General features: G+C 49.3%; 1 long non-coding RNA gene across 1 annotated transcript in view; it reads left to right on the top strand.

Annotated features, from left to right (window-relative positions):
• Window positions 1-115: 115 nt before the first annotated feature.
• The window catches only part of LOC138651975 (uncharacterized), a 51,088-nt gene continuing 33,711 nt past the window's right edge, over window positions 116-17,492 (top strand). The window contains exons 1-2 of the long non-coding RNA XR_011315552.1: window positions 116-207; window positions 314-424. This is a non-coding gene — a long non-coding RNA (uncharacterized lncRNA). The remainder of the gene's footprint in view (window positions 208-313; window positions 425-17,492) is intronic.

Here is a 17,492-nt window from a genome sequence, read left to right as displayed (position 1 = left end):
TTCGGATCTTCGACTTGGTTAGGTGTGCGCATGTGTAAAGAGCCAGGTTGGCTCTAAACCAATCAGTGAACGAGACGTAAGTCACGTGACGGATTTGAAAAGCGCTGGAAATCTGAGGTGATTGAAACGGGAGGAGGCCGTGTGCGTCTCTCCCGCCCTCAGGAACCACAAGTCTCAGCCAGCGCTCAGTGCCCTCAGCAAGTGAATGTAGGTGTCACAAGGAGATGATGATAATGTTATTTCTGCAGCGCTGTACATTGTAGAGGCCACTTGTCCAGACAATATCAAATGTAACAGACTTGGCGTTCTGCAGGTTTTCTGTCCGGCATGGGGCCTTCACCAGATCACTGCTAAACAGGAGCGGCCTTATAGGCCTGAGGCGGCCTGGTAGGGCACCAACAGCACCACAAAAATCGCGGGTGAGGTAAGCCCACCGGCATCAGGGGGTATATACAGCATATAAGCCCCCGATGTGTCCTGAAAGAGGAGAAGAAGAGGTTAATTGTAGTCACCCAGGGCGGTCCGGTCCGGTGGGGGTCGCGGTCCGGTGGGGGTCGCGGTCCGGGGCCTCCTATCTTCATTCCATGACGTCCTTCTGGTCTTCACGCCGTGGCTCCGGCGATATAACTACTCCCGCTCAGGCAGGAACTAATTATCAACGCCGCCATCGCTACAACGACTCCCACAGGCCCAGCACACGGTATCGCTGCCACCAGCTTCGATTAATTAAACGGGTCCGAAGCTAGCCCAAAACAGTAGCGTAATTCCCTTCAGAAGACTTAGGGTACGTTTTACAGCAGGAGAACGAAACTCTTGTGGACCTGCTCTGGGTCCACCTCTGGTTCAGTCACAGTGATGACTGAGGAGGGTCCGGAAGGCTGACAGTTATCTGCGTTCCGGGCACTCTGACTGCGGGTGACAGCAGCTACGTAGGCTGTCTCCCCGGGGGTTTCTACAGGCCCATCAACCGGCGCTGCTATGGGGTCTACCTCCCCATCCACCCCCAACACTCCAGGGGCAGTGCTACTTATGGGCCAGTTACCTTCCTCGGTGGCACTGGTCACTTTCATGGCATCACCTTCCTCACGGTTCCCATGCATCTCCCCATTTCCTGTAGCACCGACACTTGCCCCTGTTAGGGGTTCCTCAGCCGTCTCACTCCGCAGAGCGACGTGGCTGGGCACGCCTGTACCTATGGACACATTAACCTTCACAGAAAAATCATTATCAGGTTCAGTTGGCACAGGTACAACATTTTCACCATCAATCCTAGGGAAAAAATGGTTATTAGATGCATCATTACAAGATAAAGCATGGTCAGGTAACACATGCGATTTCCCATCATCATCATCATCATCATCAGAGTTAACTTTACCCTCATTAGTAGATTCGGGAGGGGTGTCAGGAATGTAGTATGCAAACATCCTCCCCAAATCAGTCCCCAACAAAACATCAGTGGTAAATTATCAGACAGCCCCACTTCCTTCACCCCGCTCCCAGCACCCCAATCAATAAAAACCCGGGCCATCGATAAGGGACAGCTGATGCCCCCAATCCCAGTGACAGTTAGGGTTTTCCCCGGAATGATTTCTTCAGGGGCCGCCAGTTCGGGTCGGATGAGGGTTCGTTCAGCCCCGGTGTCCTTGAGGCCTGTAGCAACATGGCCTCCCACAGTGACGGGCTGCACGTTGTCACACACCCTCCCAACCACACCACCCACCAAAAGAACTGCTCATTAGGCCATGGGGCCTTGGCTGGGGTGTTCTTCTGCTTGTCTGGGCAGTAGGGACTGATAAGACCAGTCCGCTTGCAGAAGAAACACTGGTGAGGTTCGGTGGTAGGTCTGGTGCTGTTGGCCACGGGGCCAGGACCTCTGGTGTGTTGGCTGGCAGGGGTACTGGCGTTGGTTGCAGGCTTACCCCCTCTCCAGCTGGTGGTGACTGGCTTCCGCACTTCCGATCTACGGTTGGCCTCATCGGCATCGGCAATCTGCGCTGCTTTCATCACGTCTTTTGGTTCTCTGTCCATCACGAACTGTCGCACCTCAGCTGGGCAAAGATGAAAGAACTGGTCTTTGATCATCAGGTCTCGCAGCTGCGCAAAGGTGGTCACTGACAGTCCTTGGGTCCACTGGTCAAAGTGGGTCCCCAGTCCATGCACCACATCACTGTAACTGTCGTGTGGGCCACGTTGGAGGGTCCGGAACTTTCTACGGTACACCTCGGGTGTAAGCTGGTACTTGGCTATCAGAGCCTGCTTGATGGCCTCATAGTCACCATCTTGTTCTTGAGGGAGGGCAGCAAACGCCTCCAGAGCTTTACCTCTCAGCCCTGGTGTCAGGTATCGAGCCCATTCATCTGTAGGCAGCCGGTACTGTCTGCAGGCTTTCTCAAAGGCCCGCAGAAAAGTGTCCAAGTCCCCGTCCTTTTCCATAACAGAAAAGTGATCGGGCCGGGGCTTCGGTATCTGAGCGCTGCTGGGCTCACGTCTCTGGGCGGTGGAGGGCATCCCCCCCTGCCGGAGCATCTCCAGTTCATGTGCTCGCTGGGCCTCCCACTCAGCTCTCTCAGCCTCTTCGAATTGTAGGACCAATTGCAGATGTCTCTCTGGGTCATCTGCGGAGCGTTGTTGCCAGGGTGGATTTGATTTAAATCTAACTGATTTAAATCACTAGTCAGTAAGGCTTGATTTAAATCAGTGATTTAAATCAAAGTTTCTACCTAACTGAATTTGACTCCGCAGAGGTCCCAGCCTCTTCTTCACGGCAAAAATGTTACAACATGAACAGAGTTGAGAAAAAGACCTTAATCCTATTGTTCTACAAACCTATGAATACAGAATCAACCCCTTCAGTGCCAAGTCCAAGAAGTTAGACAATATGTTTCTGATTGTTTGCAGTGTAATAGATCTGCACAACACAAGAAGAATGTGAATCTAAGTGTGAGGAGGAGGAAGGGCAAGCAGACAAGAAAATGAAAGTGAAACTTTGAGCACAATACTGCAGCATAGCCACAGACAGACAAGTCTGGATCTGTTTGTGTGTACGATCTGAGGTTTATTACATTCTTTCCTTATAATGGCAGCAGGCCGTAAAAGAGACCCAGTTTGGGAATATTTTAATGAAGCTCCTTCGCCTATCGGTAAGGCAGGCATGCGTGCAAAATGCAAACGATGCAACAAAGAGATGCAAGGCCTGGTGGCGCGAATGAGGCAACATCATGAGAAGTGCGGTGATGAAGATTGTTGTGAATTCTGTTGTCGAACTCCCTCCTGTGGTCGTGAATGGTACTTCGGCGAGGTCTGTCTATGGGCTTCCTCTGGTGGCTATGAGTGAAGCTGCTGCTTCTGAGGTTCCTTACACAGGTGACGTGGTTTATCCTTTGGTTGGCTGCTCTATTTAACTCCTCTCAGATCGTTACTCCATGCCAGCTGTCAATGTTTTTGCATTGGTTCAGTTCGCTCCTGGATCTCTGGTGACCTGCCTTCTCCTGCAGAAGCTAAGTTCCTTATAGTCTTATTTTGTTCTGTTTTCTTGTCTAGCTGGTTATCATGATTTTGTCTTGCTAGCTGGAAGCTCTGGGATGCAGAGTGGCCCCTCCGCACCGTGAGTCGGTGCGGAGGTCTTTTTTGCACACTCTGTGTGGTCTTTTGTAGGTTTTTGTGCTGATCGCAAAGTTACCTGTTGTGAATTCTGTGGCTGAATTCACTCCTGTGGTCACAAGTGTTACTGCAGCTTCTGAGCTTCCTTCCTCAGGTGTTCTGGTGAGCTCGTTAGCTGCTTCGTTACTTAACTCCGCCTGATGCTGCTATCCTTGCTCCTAGTCAATGTTCCAGTGTTGGATCTGAGCTTCTCCTGATTGTTCCTGTGACCTGCTGCTCTGTATAGCTAAGTGCTTTTTTGCTATTTTGTTGCCTTTTTTCTGTCCAGCTTGTCTTTTGTTTTGCTGGAAGCTCTGAGACGCAAAGGGTGTACCGCCGTGCCGTTAGTCCGGCACGGTGGGTCTTTTCTGCCCCCTTTGCGTGGGTTTTGCTTTAGGGTTTTTTGTAGACTGCAAAGTTCGCTTTACTGTCCTCGCTCTGTCCTAGAATATCGGGCCCCACTTTGCTGAATCTATTTCATCCCTACGTTTTGTCTTTTCATCTTACTCACAGTCATTATATGTGGGGGGCTGCCTTTTCCTTTGGGGTATTTCTCTGGGGGCAAGTCAGGCCTATTTTTCTATCTTCAGGCTAGCTAGTTTCTTAGGCTGTGCCGAGTTGCCTAGGTAGTTGTTAGGCGCAATCCACAGCCGCTTTTAGTTGTGTTTAGGATAGGATCAGGTGTGCAGTCTACAGAGTTTCCACGTCTCAGAGCTCGTTCTTTTGTTTTTGGGTATTTGTCAGATCACTGTGTGCGCTCTGATCGCTAAGCACACTGTGTTTCTGGATTGCCTTCATAACACCTGTCATTAGCAAACATAACAGTACAAGGAGCCTAACTAATGATTCTCAATAGAGGGAAAGAAAAAGTTCTGACATCATTTTTTTTTTTTTTCTGCTCTGTGTTCACTTTTTTTTTTTCCCCTAGACATTTGGGTGATTCTGGACACAGGTGTGGACATGGATATTCAGGGTCTGTGCTCTTCAATGGATAATCTCGTTATAAATGTACAAAAAATTCAAGATACTATTGATCAGAAATCTATGTTAGAACCAAGAATTCCTATTCCTGATTTGTTTTTTGGAGATAGAACTAAGTTTCCAAGTTTCAAAAATAATTGTAAGCTATTTCTGGCCTTGAAACCTCATTCTTCTGGTAATCCTATTCAACAGGTTTTGATTATTATTTCTTTTTTGCGCGGCGACCCTCAAGACTGGGCATTTTCTCTTGCGCCAGGAGACCCTGCATTGAGTAGTGTCGATGCGTTTTTCCTGGCGCTCGGATTGCTGTACGATGAGCCTAATTCAGTGGATCAGGCTGAGAAAAATTTGCTGGCTTTGTGCCAGGGTCAGGATGATATAGAAGTATATTGTCAGAAATTTAGGAAATGGTCAGTACTCACTCAGTGGAATGAATCTGCGCTGGCAGCTTTGTTCAGAAAGGGTCTCTCTGAGGCTCTTAAAGGGAACCTGTCACCCCGTTTTTTGAGATTGAGCTATAAATACTGTTAAATAGGGCCTGCGCTGTGTGTTCCTATAGTGTATGTAGTGTACCCCGATTCCCTATGTATGCTGAGAAATAACTTACCAAAGTCGCCGTTTTCGCCTGTCAATCAGGCTGGTCAGGTCGGGAGGGCGTGGTGACATCGGTGGTTCTTCCTCAGCTTTACGTTGGTGGCGTAGTGGTGTAGTGGTGAAGACACAGCGCGCGATCTGCGCTGTAATCCCTTGCATCGGTGGGGGCGGCCATCTTCCTGGGGCCGCGCGTGCGCAGATCGAGTGCTCTGCTGCACGGGGCTTCAGGAAAATGGCCGCGGGATGCCGCGCGTGCGCATTAGAGATCGCGGCGGCCATTTTCCCAAAGCCGAGTTTGCATCTCGGCTTTGGGAAAATGGCCGCCGCGATCTCTAATGCGCACGCGCGGCATCCCGCGGCCATTTTCCTGAAGCCCCGTGCAGCAGAGCACTCGATCTGCGCACGCGCGGCCCCAGGAAGATGGCCGCCCCCACCGATGCAAGGGATTACAGCGCAGATCGCGCGCTGTGTCTTCACCACTACACCACTACGCCACCAACGTAAAGCTGAGGAAGAACCACCGATGTCACCACGCCCTCCCGACCTGACCAGCCTGATTGACAGGCGAAAACGGCGACTTTGGTAAGTTATTTCTCAGCATACATAGGGAATCGGGGTACACTACATACACTATAGGAACACACAGCGCAGGCCCTATTTAACAGTATTTATAGCTCAATCTCAAAAAACGGGGTGACAGGTTCCCTTTAAGGATGTCATGGTGGGATTTCCTATGCCTGCTGGTTTGAATGAGTCTTTGTCTTTGGCCATTCAGATCGGTCGACGCTTGCGCGAGCGTAAATCTGTGCACCATTTGGCGGTACTGCCTGAGGTTAAACCTGAGCCTATGCAGTGCGATAGGACTATGACTAGAGTTGAACGGCAGGAATACAGACGTCTGAATGTTCTGTGTTTCTACTGTGGTGATTCCACTCATGCTATTTCTGATTGTCCTAAGCGCACTAAGCGGTCCGCTAGGTCTGCCGTCATTGGTACTGTACAGTCCAAATTCCTTCTGTCCATTACCTTGATATGCTCTTTGTCGTCGTTTTCTGTCATGGCGTTTGTGGATTCGGGCGCTGCCCTGAATCTGATGGATTTGGATTATGCTAAACGTTGTGGGTTTTTCTTGGAGCCTTTGCGGTGTCCTATTCCGTTGAGAGGAATTGATGCTACACCTTTGGCCAAGAATAAACCTCAATACTGGGCCCAGCTGACCATGTGCATGGCTCCTGCACATCAGGAAGTTATTCGCTTTCTGGTGCTACATAATCTGCATGATGTGGTCGTGTTGGGGTTGCCATGGCTACAAACCCATAATCCAGTATTGGATTGGAATTCCATGTCGGTATCCAGCTGGGGTTGTCAGGGGGTACATGGTGATGTTCCATTTTTGTCGATTTCGTCATCCACCCCTTCTGAGGTCCCAGAGTTCTTGTCTGATTATCAGGATGTATTTGAAGAGTCCAAGTCTGATGCTCTACCTCCGCATAGGAATTGTGATTGTGCTATCGATTTGATTCCTGGTAGTAAATTCCCTAAGGGTCGTTTATTTAATTTGTCCATGCCTGAACACGCCGCTATGCGCAGTTATGTGAAGGAATCCCTGGAGAAGGGACATATTCGCCCATCGTCGTCACCACTGGGAGCAGGGTTCTTTTTTGTAGCCAAGAAGGATGGTTCGCTGAGACCGTGTATTGATTACCGCCTTCTTAATAAGATCACTGTTAAATTTCAGTATCCCTTGCCATTGTTATCTGACTTGTTTGCTCGGATTAAGGGGGCTAGTTGGTTCACTAAGATAGATCTTCGTGGTGCGTATAATCTGGTGAGAATCAGGCAAGGAGATGAATGGAAAACTGCATTCAATACGCCCGAGGGTCATTTTGAGTATCTAGTGATGCCGTTCGGACTTGCCAATGCTCCATCAGTATTTCAGTCTTTTATGCATGACTTCTTCCGTGAGTACCTGGATAAATTCCTGATTGTTTACTTGGATGACATTTTGATCTTCTCAGATGATTGGGAGTCTCATGTGAAGCAGGTCAGAATGGTTTTTCAGGTCCTGCGTGCTAACTCTTTGTTTGTGAAGGGATCAAAGTGTCTCTTCGGTGTGCAGAAAGTTTCATTTTTGGGATTCATCTTTTCCTCTTCTACTATCGAGATGGATCCAGTTAAGGTCCAAGCCATCCAGGATTGGATTCAGCTGACATCTCTGAAAAGTCTGCAAAAGTTCCTGGGCTTTGCTAATTTTTATCGTCGCTTCATCTGTAATTTTTCTAGCATTGCCAAACCATTGACCGATTTGACCAAGAAGGGTGCTGATTTGGTCAATTGGTCTTCTGCTGCTGTGGAAGCTTTTCAGGAGTTGAAGCGTCGTTTTTGTTCTGCCCCTGTGTTGTGTCAGCCAGATGTTTCTCTTCCGTTCCAGGTCGAGGTTGATGCTTCTGAGATTGGAGCAGGGGCGGTTTTGTCACAGAGAGGTTCTGATTGCTCAGTGATGAAACCATGTGCTTTCTTTTCCAGGAAGTTTTCGCCCGCTGAGCGTAATTATGATGTGGGCAATCGAGAGTTGCTGGCCATGAAGTGGGCATTCGAGGAGTGGCGTCATTGGCTTGAAGGAGCTAAGCATCGCGTGGTGGTATTGACTGATCATAAGAACTTGACTTATCTCGAGTCTGCCAAGCGCTTGAATCCTAGACAGGCCCGTTGGTCGTTATTTTTTGCCCGCTTCGACTTTGTGATTTCGTACCTTCCGGGCTCTAAAAATGTGAAGGCGGATGCTCTGTCTAGGAGTTTTGTGCCCGACTCTCCGGGTTTATCTGAGCCAGCGGGTATCCTCAAGGAAGGAGTCATTGTGTCTGCCATCTCCCCTGATTTGCGGCGGGTGCTGCAAAAATTTCAGGCGAATAAACCTGATCGTTGTCCAGCAGAGAAACTGTTCGTCCCTGATAGGTGGACTAATAAACTTATCTCTGAACTTCATTGTTCGGTGTTGGCTGGTCATCCTGGAATCTTTGGTACCAGAGAGTTAGTGGCTAGATCCTTCTGGTGGCCATCTCTGTCACGGGATGTACGTACTTTTGTGCAGTCCTGTGGGATTTGTGCTAGGGCTAAGCCCTCCTGTTCTCGTGCCAGTGGGTTGCTTTTGCCCTTGCCGGTCCCAAAGAGGCCTTGGACACATATTTTGATGGATTTCATTTCTGACCTTCCCGTTTCTCAAAAGATGTCAGTCATTTGGGTGGTCTGTGATCGCTTTTCTAAAATGGTCCATCTGGTGCCCTTGGCTAAATTGCCTTCCTCCTCTGATTTGGTACCTTTGTTCTTTCAGCATGTGGTTCGGTTGCATGGCATTCCTGAGAATATTGTTTCTGACAGAGGTTCCCAGTTTGTTTCAAGGTTCTGGCGAGCCTTTTGTGGTAGGATGGGCATTGACCTATCCTTTTCCTCGGCTTTCCATCCTCAGACTAATGGCCAGACCGAACGAACCAATCAGACCTTGGAAACATATCTGAGATGTTTTGTTTCTGCAGACCAGGATGATTGGGTGTCCTTTTTGCCGTTGGCTGAGTTCGCCCTTAATAATCGGGCCAGCTCGGCTACCTTGGTTTCTCCATTTTTCTGCAATTCTGGGTTCCATCCTCGTTTCTCTTCAGGACAGGTTGAGTCTTCGGACTGTCCTGGTGTGGATTCTGTGGTGGATAGGTTGCGGCAGATCTGGACTCAGGTAGTGGACAATTTGACCTTGTCCCAGGAGAAGGCTCAACTTTTCGCTAATCGCAGACGCCGTGTGGGTCCCCGACTTCGTGTTGGGGATCTGGTTTGGTTATCTTCTCGTCATATTCCTATGAAGGTTTCCTCTCCTAAATTTAAACCTCGTTTTATTGGTCCGTATAGGATTTCTGAGGTTCTCAATCCTGTGTCTTTTCGTCTGACCCTCCCAGACTCCTTTTCCATACATAATGTATTCCATAGGTCATTGTTGCGGAGATACGTGGCACCTATGGTTCCATCTGTTGAGCCTCCTGCCCCGGTTTTGGTGGAGGGGGAATTGGAGTATATTGTGGAGAAGATTTTGGATTCTCGTGTTTCTAGACGGAAACTCCAGTATCTGGTTAAATGGAAGGGTTATGCTCAGGAAGATAATTCCTGGGTTTTTGCCTCTGATGTCCATGCCCCAGATCTTGTTCGTGCCTTTCATGCGGCTCATCCTGGTAGGCCTGGGGGCTCTGGTGAGGGTTCGGTGACCCCTCCTCAAGGGGGGGGTACTGTTGTGAATTCTGTGGCTGAATTCACTCCTGTGGTCACAAGTGGTACTGCAGCTTCTGAGCTTCCTTCCTCAGGTGTTCTGGTGAGCTCGTTAACTGCTTCATTACTTAACTCCGCCTGATGCTGCTATCCTTGCTCCTAGTCAATGTTCCAGTGTTGGATCTGAGCTTCTCCTGATTGTTCCTGTGACCTGCTGCTCTGTATAGCTAAGTGCTTTTTTGCTATTTTGTTGCCTTTTTTCTGTCCAGCTTGTCTTTTGTTTTGCTGGAAGCTCTGAGACGCAAAGGGTGTACCGCCGTGCCGTTAGTCCGGCACGGTGGGTCTTTTCTGCCCCCTTTGCATGGGTTTTGCTTTAGGGTTTTTTGTAGACTGCAAAGTTCGCTTTACTGTCCTCGCTCTGTCTAAGAATATCGGGCCCCACTTTGCTGAATCTATTTCATCCCTACGTTTTGTCTTTTCATCTTACTCACAGTCATTATATGTGGGGGGCTGCCTTTTCCTTTGGGGTATTTCTCTGGGGGCAAGTCAGGCCTATTTTTCTATCTTCAGGCTAGCTAGTTTCTTAGGCTGTGCCGAGTTGCATAGGTAGTGGTTAGGCGCAATCCACAGCCACTTTTAGTTGTGTTTAGGATAGGATCAGGTGTGCAGTCTACAGAGTTTCCACGTCTCAGAGCTCGTTCTTTTGTTTTTGGGTATTTGTCAGATCACTGTGTGCGCTCTGATCGCTTGGCACACTGTGTCTCTGGATTGCCTTCATTACACCTTTCATTAGCAGACATAACAGTTACCTTTCCTTTCCTCTGTCTATTTAGTAAGTCTGGCCTCCCTTTGCTGAAACCTGTTTCATTTCTGCGTTTGTGACTTTCATCTTTACTCACAGTCATTATATGTGGGGGGCTTCCTTTGCCTTTGGGGAATTTCTCTGAGGCAAGGTAGGCTTTATTTTCTATCTCTAGGGCTAGCTAGTCCTTAGGCTGTGACTTAGGTGCCTAGGGAGCATCAGGAGCGCTCCACGGCTATTTTTAGTGTGTGTGATAGGATTAGGGCTTGCGGTCAGCAGAGCTCCCACATCCCAGAACTTGTCCTGTATGAGTTTAACTATCAGGTCGGGTGCTCCTAACCACCAGGTCATAACAGAAGATGACTCATCTTCTCATGATGTTGCCTCATTCGCGCCACCAGTCCTTGCATCTCTTTGTTGCATCGTTTGCATTTTGCACGCATGCCTGCCTTACCGATAGGCGAAGGAGCTTCATTAAAATATTCCCAAACTGGGTCTCTTTTACGGCCTGCTGCCATTATAAGGAAAGAATGTAATAAACCTCAGATTGTACACTCAAACAGATCCAGACTTGTCTGTCTGTGGCTATGCTGCAGTATTGTGCTCAAAGTTTCACTTTCATTTTCTTGTCTGCTTGCCCTTCCTCCTCCTCACACTTAGATTCACATTCTTCTTGTGTTGTGCAGATCTATTCCACTGCAAACAATCAGAAACATACTGTCTAACTTCTTGGACTTGGCACTGAAGGGGTTGATTCTGTATTCATAGGTTTGTAGAACAATAGGATTAAGGTCTTTTTCTCAACTCTGTTCATGTTGTAACATTTTTGCCGTGAAGAAGAGGCTAGGACCTCTGCGGAGTCAAATTCAGTATTGAGAACTGCGTAAGTAAAGCGAGCGTCTGTGATAATATAGGAGAGAAACTGCCCACTAATCCTACAGAAACCTCTGGAAGAGCATAGCATTGTGAATGTTACACATATACAGCCTTTATTCTACTGAGTTAAACAACTCAGCTTTATCTCATGATGGAAGAACCTTTGGATGGTAAAATATTTTCCTCAAAAAGCAGTTTATTGAAAAAAATCCGATTTTAAATAAAAAAAATCCAATTTAAATTAAAAAAAATCAGATTTTTTTTTATTTTTTTTATTATTATTATTATTTAAAAAAAAAAACATTGATTTTTATCCACCCTGGTTGTTGCAGAGCCAGCTGCAGGCAGAGAACTGCGCTCCCCTGGTTGCAAGTAGGGCCCGTATTCAGTGGTTGAACATCTGCGGCAGCACCACCTCTGCTGGCTTCTGCGGTCTCTGGGCTCTGTGGCCTGGCTTGGTCTGCTTCAAATTGCACCAGTTCAGCAACCATTTGAGCCTTGGACTTGCCATGAGAGTTCAGACCATGGTACGTGCATATCCCAGCCAAAGCGTCCTTCTTCTGCTGTGCGTACCAGGCTTCTCCTTTCGCAGCCATGGTTGCAAAATAAAAGATAGGATAGAAAAACAAAGAGAAAGGGAAGCGATAATTACCAGTACGCAATTGTCTCAGGACTAATAAACACTGAGTTCGTTCTCCAAACTTATTTGCGCAGAGTCCTCGCAAGAACTTTGCAAGTCTTTAGTGAGAGGAATGATTGCTCAAACCAAATCACTAATGCTCTAAGATCCCACCGCCTTGCCACCAATATGTCACGATTCACACCGTGACCGTCACCCCTACGTCACGGATCGGGGTACCTTTAGGCCAACAGACGGCTATCACATGTGCAGGGGGCTTATCTTAGTTATCCCTCTACTGCGACAATGTGATGAAAAAACACACACAAGGCTATTGACCTCTTAGTTTACAGCAGAGGCTTATTTTAGGTATCCCACTGCTCTTCAATATACCACGAACTGCAGAGATTTATGTATATCCCGCTTTACAGTTCTGCTTGAACTTGCAGCTCTCTGGTGCCCCCCTTACCCTCAGGTCAGACTAGGTACTGCACCCTGGGTAATTAGTCGCCAGAAAGGCTGCCTGCTATGTACTGGCTATTGGGCACGTTGCAGTGAGGCAATATTATTATTATTTATTTATATGGCACCATTGATTCCATGGTGCTGTACATGAGAAGGGGTTATGTTATGAAAGGTAATTCAGTACCACAATGGACATAGAGGTTAGCGCACATACAGTGACCTGGCAATAACCCAAAAAACAAGAACGAGCTCTGAGACGTGGGAACTCTGTTGACCGCAATCCCTAATCCTCTCCAACCACACTAAAGGCAGCCGTGGATCGCGCCTAACGCTCCCTATGCAACTCGGCACGGCCTGAGAAACTAGCTAGCCTGAAGATAGAAAATAAGCCTACCTTGCCTCAGAGAAATACCCCAAAGGAAAAGGCAGCCCCCACATATAATGACTGTGAGTTAAGATGAAAAGACAAACGTAGAGAGGAAATAGATTTAGCAAAGTGAGGCCCAACTTTCTGAACAGAGCGAGGATAGGAAAGGTAACTTTGCGGTCAACACAAAACCCTACAAAAACCACGCAAAGGGGGCAAAAAGACCCTCCGTACCGAACTAACGGCACGGAGGTACACCCTCTGCGTCCCAGAGCTTCCAGCAAGCAGAAAAAAACAAATTGACAAGCTGGACAGAAAAAAACAGCAAACAAATAGCAAAGAGGAACTTAGCTATGCAGAGCAGCAGGCCACAGGAACGATCCAGGAGGAAACAGGTCCAATACTAGAACATTGACTGGAGGCCAGGATCAAAGCACTAGGTGGAGTTAAATAGAGCAGCACCTAACGACTTCACCACATCACCTGAGGAAGGAAACTCAGAAGCCGCAGTACCACTTTCCTCCACCAACGGAAGCTCACAGAGAGAATCAGCCGAAGTACCACTTGTGACCACAGGAGGGAGCTCTGCCACAGAATTCACAACAGGGTTACATACAAGTTACAAATGTCACATACAGTAAACAAACTAACAATGACGGACTGATACAGAGGGGCGAGGACCCTGCCCTTGCGGGCTTACATTCTACAGGATTATGGGGAAGGAGACAGTAGGTTGAGGGTTGCAGGAGCTCCGGTGTTGGTGAGGCGGTAGCTCCGGTGTTGGTGAGGCGGTAGCTCCGGTGTTGGTGAGGCGGTAGCTTCGATAGTGATGAGGCAGCAGCGGTGTCAGTGCAGGCTGTAGGCTTTCCTGAAGAGATGAGTTTTCAGGTTCCGTCTGAAGGATCCGACTGTGGTTGATAGTCGGACGTGTTGGGGCAGAGAGTTCCAGAGGATGGGGGATATTCGGGAGAAGTCTTGGAGGCGATTGGATGAGGAGCGAATAAGTGTGGAGGAGAGAAGGAGGTCTTGGGAGGACCGGAGATCACGTGAGGGAAGATATCGAGAGATTAGTTCAGAGATATATGGAGGAGACAGGTTGTGGATGGCTTTGTAGGTCAGTATTAGCAAGGCAATATAACTACTCCCTGTAACGGGGTGGTCTACCAAGCTGGGGTACCTCTTTCAGTACCACCCCGTGTTTCAGGAGGTCCAGTCTGCTTTTGCTGGATTCTGAATGAAGGATGCTGGCTGGAATTCCTTGATTACGTGAGAGCATATAAAAGGTGACTGCTACTCCACGTATTTCCAGTCTAAAAGAACACACTTTATTTTCAGCACACAGAATATATAACACAGATACACAGGGCAGGCCAATAGAAAAAGCAGGCCAGACATACATTACAATAGCCGCAGTGGGCCGGAGCCTGCTGATATTTACTGTGGGAATTACAAAGGTGGGGGAGGTCAGAAGGAGAATATCTTGTCCCCTCTGACCAGGGGCGCAGCCTGTGGACTGATGCATTTCACATGGAACCTATTATACATAATATATATAGCATAACATATTCTTGGTGCTGGGGGTTCTGTAACACGGCTCCCCTTTCCAGCGACGCGATCGGCATACACAGTCTGGTCCTTAACGGATCGGTTTGGGGATGACCGAAGTTTATGGGGTTGGTACAAGTTCCATTTGTCGACTTAGTCCATCGGCGTTACCGTTTTGTTTGCCGGGTCGGTAGTGGATGGTGAAGTCCAGAGGTTGTAGGGCTAAACTCCACCGCAGTAATCTGGCGTTGTCTCCGGAGACCCGATTAAGCCAGACTAGGGGATTATGGTCCGTTAGGAGGAAAAACTGTCGTCCATACAAATATGGTTGTAACTTTTTGAGTGCCCATACTACCGCCAGGCACTCCTTCTCGATGGCCGCATAGCTTACTTCACGGGGCAGTAGTTTCCGACTCAGGTAAGCTACCGGGTGTTCTTGGCCGTCCGGTCCGACTTGGCTCAGTACTGCCCCCAATCCAAACATAGAACCGTCTGTGTGAACAAGGAAACGTTTAGTTGGATCGGGTACGGCCAATACAGGGGTATTGGTGAGGGCGTCCTTTAGTTGGTGGAAGGCTTCCTCACACTCTGGGGTTCAGGTTACCTGGCGGGGATGGTTCTTACGGGTCAGATCAGTGAGGGGCTTGGCCACGCTGCTGTAATTGGGAACGAATTTCCTGTAATACCCCGCTGTCCCTAGAAACGCCATGACCTGGGTTTTAGTGCGTGGGGTGGGCCATTTGGCTATGGCCTCAATCTTGGCTGGTTCTGGTCTCTGTTTCCCACTTCCCACCCAATGCCCTAAATACTGAACCTCTGCTTTGCCCACGTGACACTTGTTTGGGTTCAGGGTGATTCCGGCCTTGTGGATCCTGTCTAATACTGTCTCTAGGTGATTTAGATGCTCTTCCCATGTCGCGCTGTAGATGGCGATGTCATCCAGGTAGGCACACGCATAGTCCTGGAGACCATCCAGAAGCCGGTCAGCCAGCCTCTGGAAGGTCGCCGGGGCATTCTTCATCCCGAATGGCATAACTCGAAACTGGAATAAGCCAAACGGGGTGACAAATGCCGACTTGGGAATAGCATCAGGACTAAGGGGAATCTGCCAGTAGCCTTTGCATAGATCGATGGTGATCAAATACTTTGCCCCTGCCAGCCGGTCTAACAACTCGTCCACACGCGGCATGGGATACGCAGTGTGCCCTTCATCAAGTGAAGCCGGAGGAACGGGTTCAGATTCTGGCCAGCAAGCTGACAAGCCGGGCAGCGGACGCCTATCGCACGGTACCTGATGAGGACTGTATGGACTATGAGCGGATCAAAGAAGTGATCTTGGCCCGGTATGCGCTGACACCAGAGGCATACCGCCAAAAGTTCCGCGGACTTATAAAACGAGTAACCGATACCCACGCAAAATGGGCCTGTAAATTACGGCGGTCACTGCTACAGTGGGTACAAGGGAGCCAAGCAACCACTAAGGAGGACGTCCTCCAGCTCTTCTTGTTAGAACGATTCTTTAATGGACTAAACCCCGAGACACAGGAATGGCTTCGGGACAGGCGGCCAACGACTCTTGAGGAAGCTGCTCGTCTGGCCGATGAACATCATGACGCCAGGAGGCCTCAGTTGTCCGGATCAAAGATGGTCACTAGGGGTCCGCCCATGGACCTGGAGGGCCCCAAACCACCGAAGATTGTAGGGGGACCAGCTAGAAACCCGGCCTACCACAGTCTCCCTGGGGCGCAATGCCACACCTGCCGTCAGCTGGGCCACCTGCAAAGACAATGTCCCATCTGGACTTAGCTTACCCAGTGGCCAAAGGTGGGAACAGCTACCTTCCGCCGGGCCGCTGTACACTGCTACCAAGGCGAAGCTGACCCGGCATTGGGGGCTACAACTAACCAAGGGGTGGAAGACATGGAGGAAGTGCTGCATGAAGTAGACCCCGTGCAGGCAGCCCGGGCAGATAATCGACAACAGCATCGACAGGTCGTGTGGGTTAATGGGAAACGCATGCAGGGACTAAGAGATTCCAGAGCAACTTTAACCCTTGTGAAGCCTCATCTCGTCCGGGACCAAGAGAAGACGGACCGGACAGTGGCAGTCCGTGTAGCAGGGGGAGCCATACATCGACTGCCCACTGCCAGGATTCACCTGAACTGGGGAGTTGGGGATGGCCTTGTTGAGGTCGGCTTGAAGGAGGATTTGCCTGCAGACGTTTTGCTGGGAAATGACCCATGTTGTCTGCCTTCTCGGTTGCCCCTCTGGCTGAGACATATCCTGTGACCACCCGTAGACAAACTCGAGCTGTGGAGGCGGAATCACACTCAGAGGAGGCCCAGGTAAGACATCCCAGCCTTACACGTATTCCCATAGCCAGACACATTTCTTGGGCCACCCCAGATGAATTTAAGAGGGAGTTACTTGAGGATCCTTCTTTGGAGGGATATCGTGGGAAGGCACAGGAGGGGAGAGGGGTACTGGAAGGGGAACAGTTTGTATGGAAGCAGGGACTCCTCTACCGGATCACAGAGCAGCACCACACAGGGACGAGCCCCACTATAAAACGACAGCTGGTAGTTCCCAAGAAGTATAGGCAGGAGTTACTGCGAATCTCTCATGACATACCCTTGGCCGGGCACTTCAGTGTCAGTCGCACCAGGCATCGTCTGACACAAAACTTCTTTTGGCCGGGGGTAACCTATGATGTTTGTCAATACTGCCAGACCTGTGACAGTTGCCAGCGCATTGGCAAGAGGGGAGATCAATGCAAGGCCAAATTACGCCCCCTCCCCATTGTGGAGGAACCATTTAGCCGAGTAGCGGTCGATCTGATAGGGCCGTTAGCCAAACCCAGTCCATCAGGGAAAAGGTATATATTGACAGTGGTAGATTATGCCACACGGTATCCAGAGGCGGTTGCGTTACCTCACATACTGGCAGAGACGGTGGCGGCAGCCCTGCTCCAGGTTTTCTCATGGGCTGGATTTCCCCGGGAGATTATCTCAGACCAGGGTACCCAGTTTACAGCAGAGGTGACCAACCAACTGTGGAAGCTGTGCGGCGTAAAGTCCATTAGAAGCGCCCCGTACCACCCGCCAACCAATGGGTTGTGTGAACGCTTTAACGGGACGTTAGAACAACTCATTGGGACTTTTACCAGGACCTACAGCGTCTGGGAGAAATTCTTGCCTCACCTCCTGTTTGCCTATCGAGAGGTGCTCCAAGAATCCACGGGGTTCTCCCCATTCGAGCTGGGAGACGGGTAAGGGGACCCCTAGACTTAGTGCTAGAACACTGGGAAGGGGAGGGCCTCATAGAAGGGGTACCTATTGTACCCTATGTGCTGGAAT

The sequence above is a fragment of the Ranitomeya imitator genome, chromosome 10 (assembly GCF_032444005.1).
Source record: "Ranitomeya imitator isolate aRanImi1 chromosome 10, aRanImi1.pri, whole genome shotgun sequence".
Classification (NCBI taxonomy): domain Eukaryota; kingdom Metazoa; phylum Chordata; class Amphibia; order Anura; family Dendrobatidae; genus Ranitomeya; species Ranitomeya imitator.
Note: the sequence above shows the minus strand (reverse complement) of the source record. Positions and strands in the feature narration are given on the sequence as shown.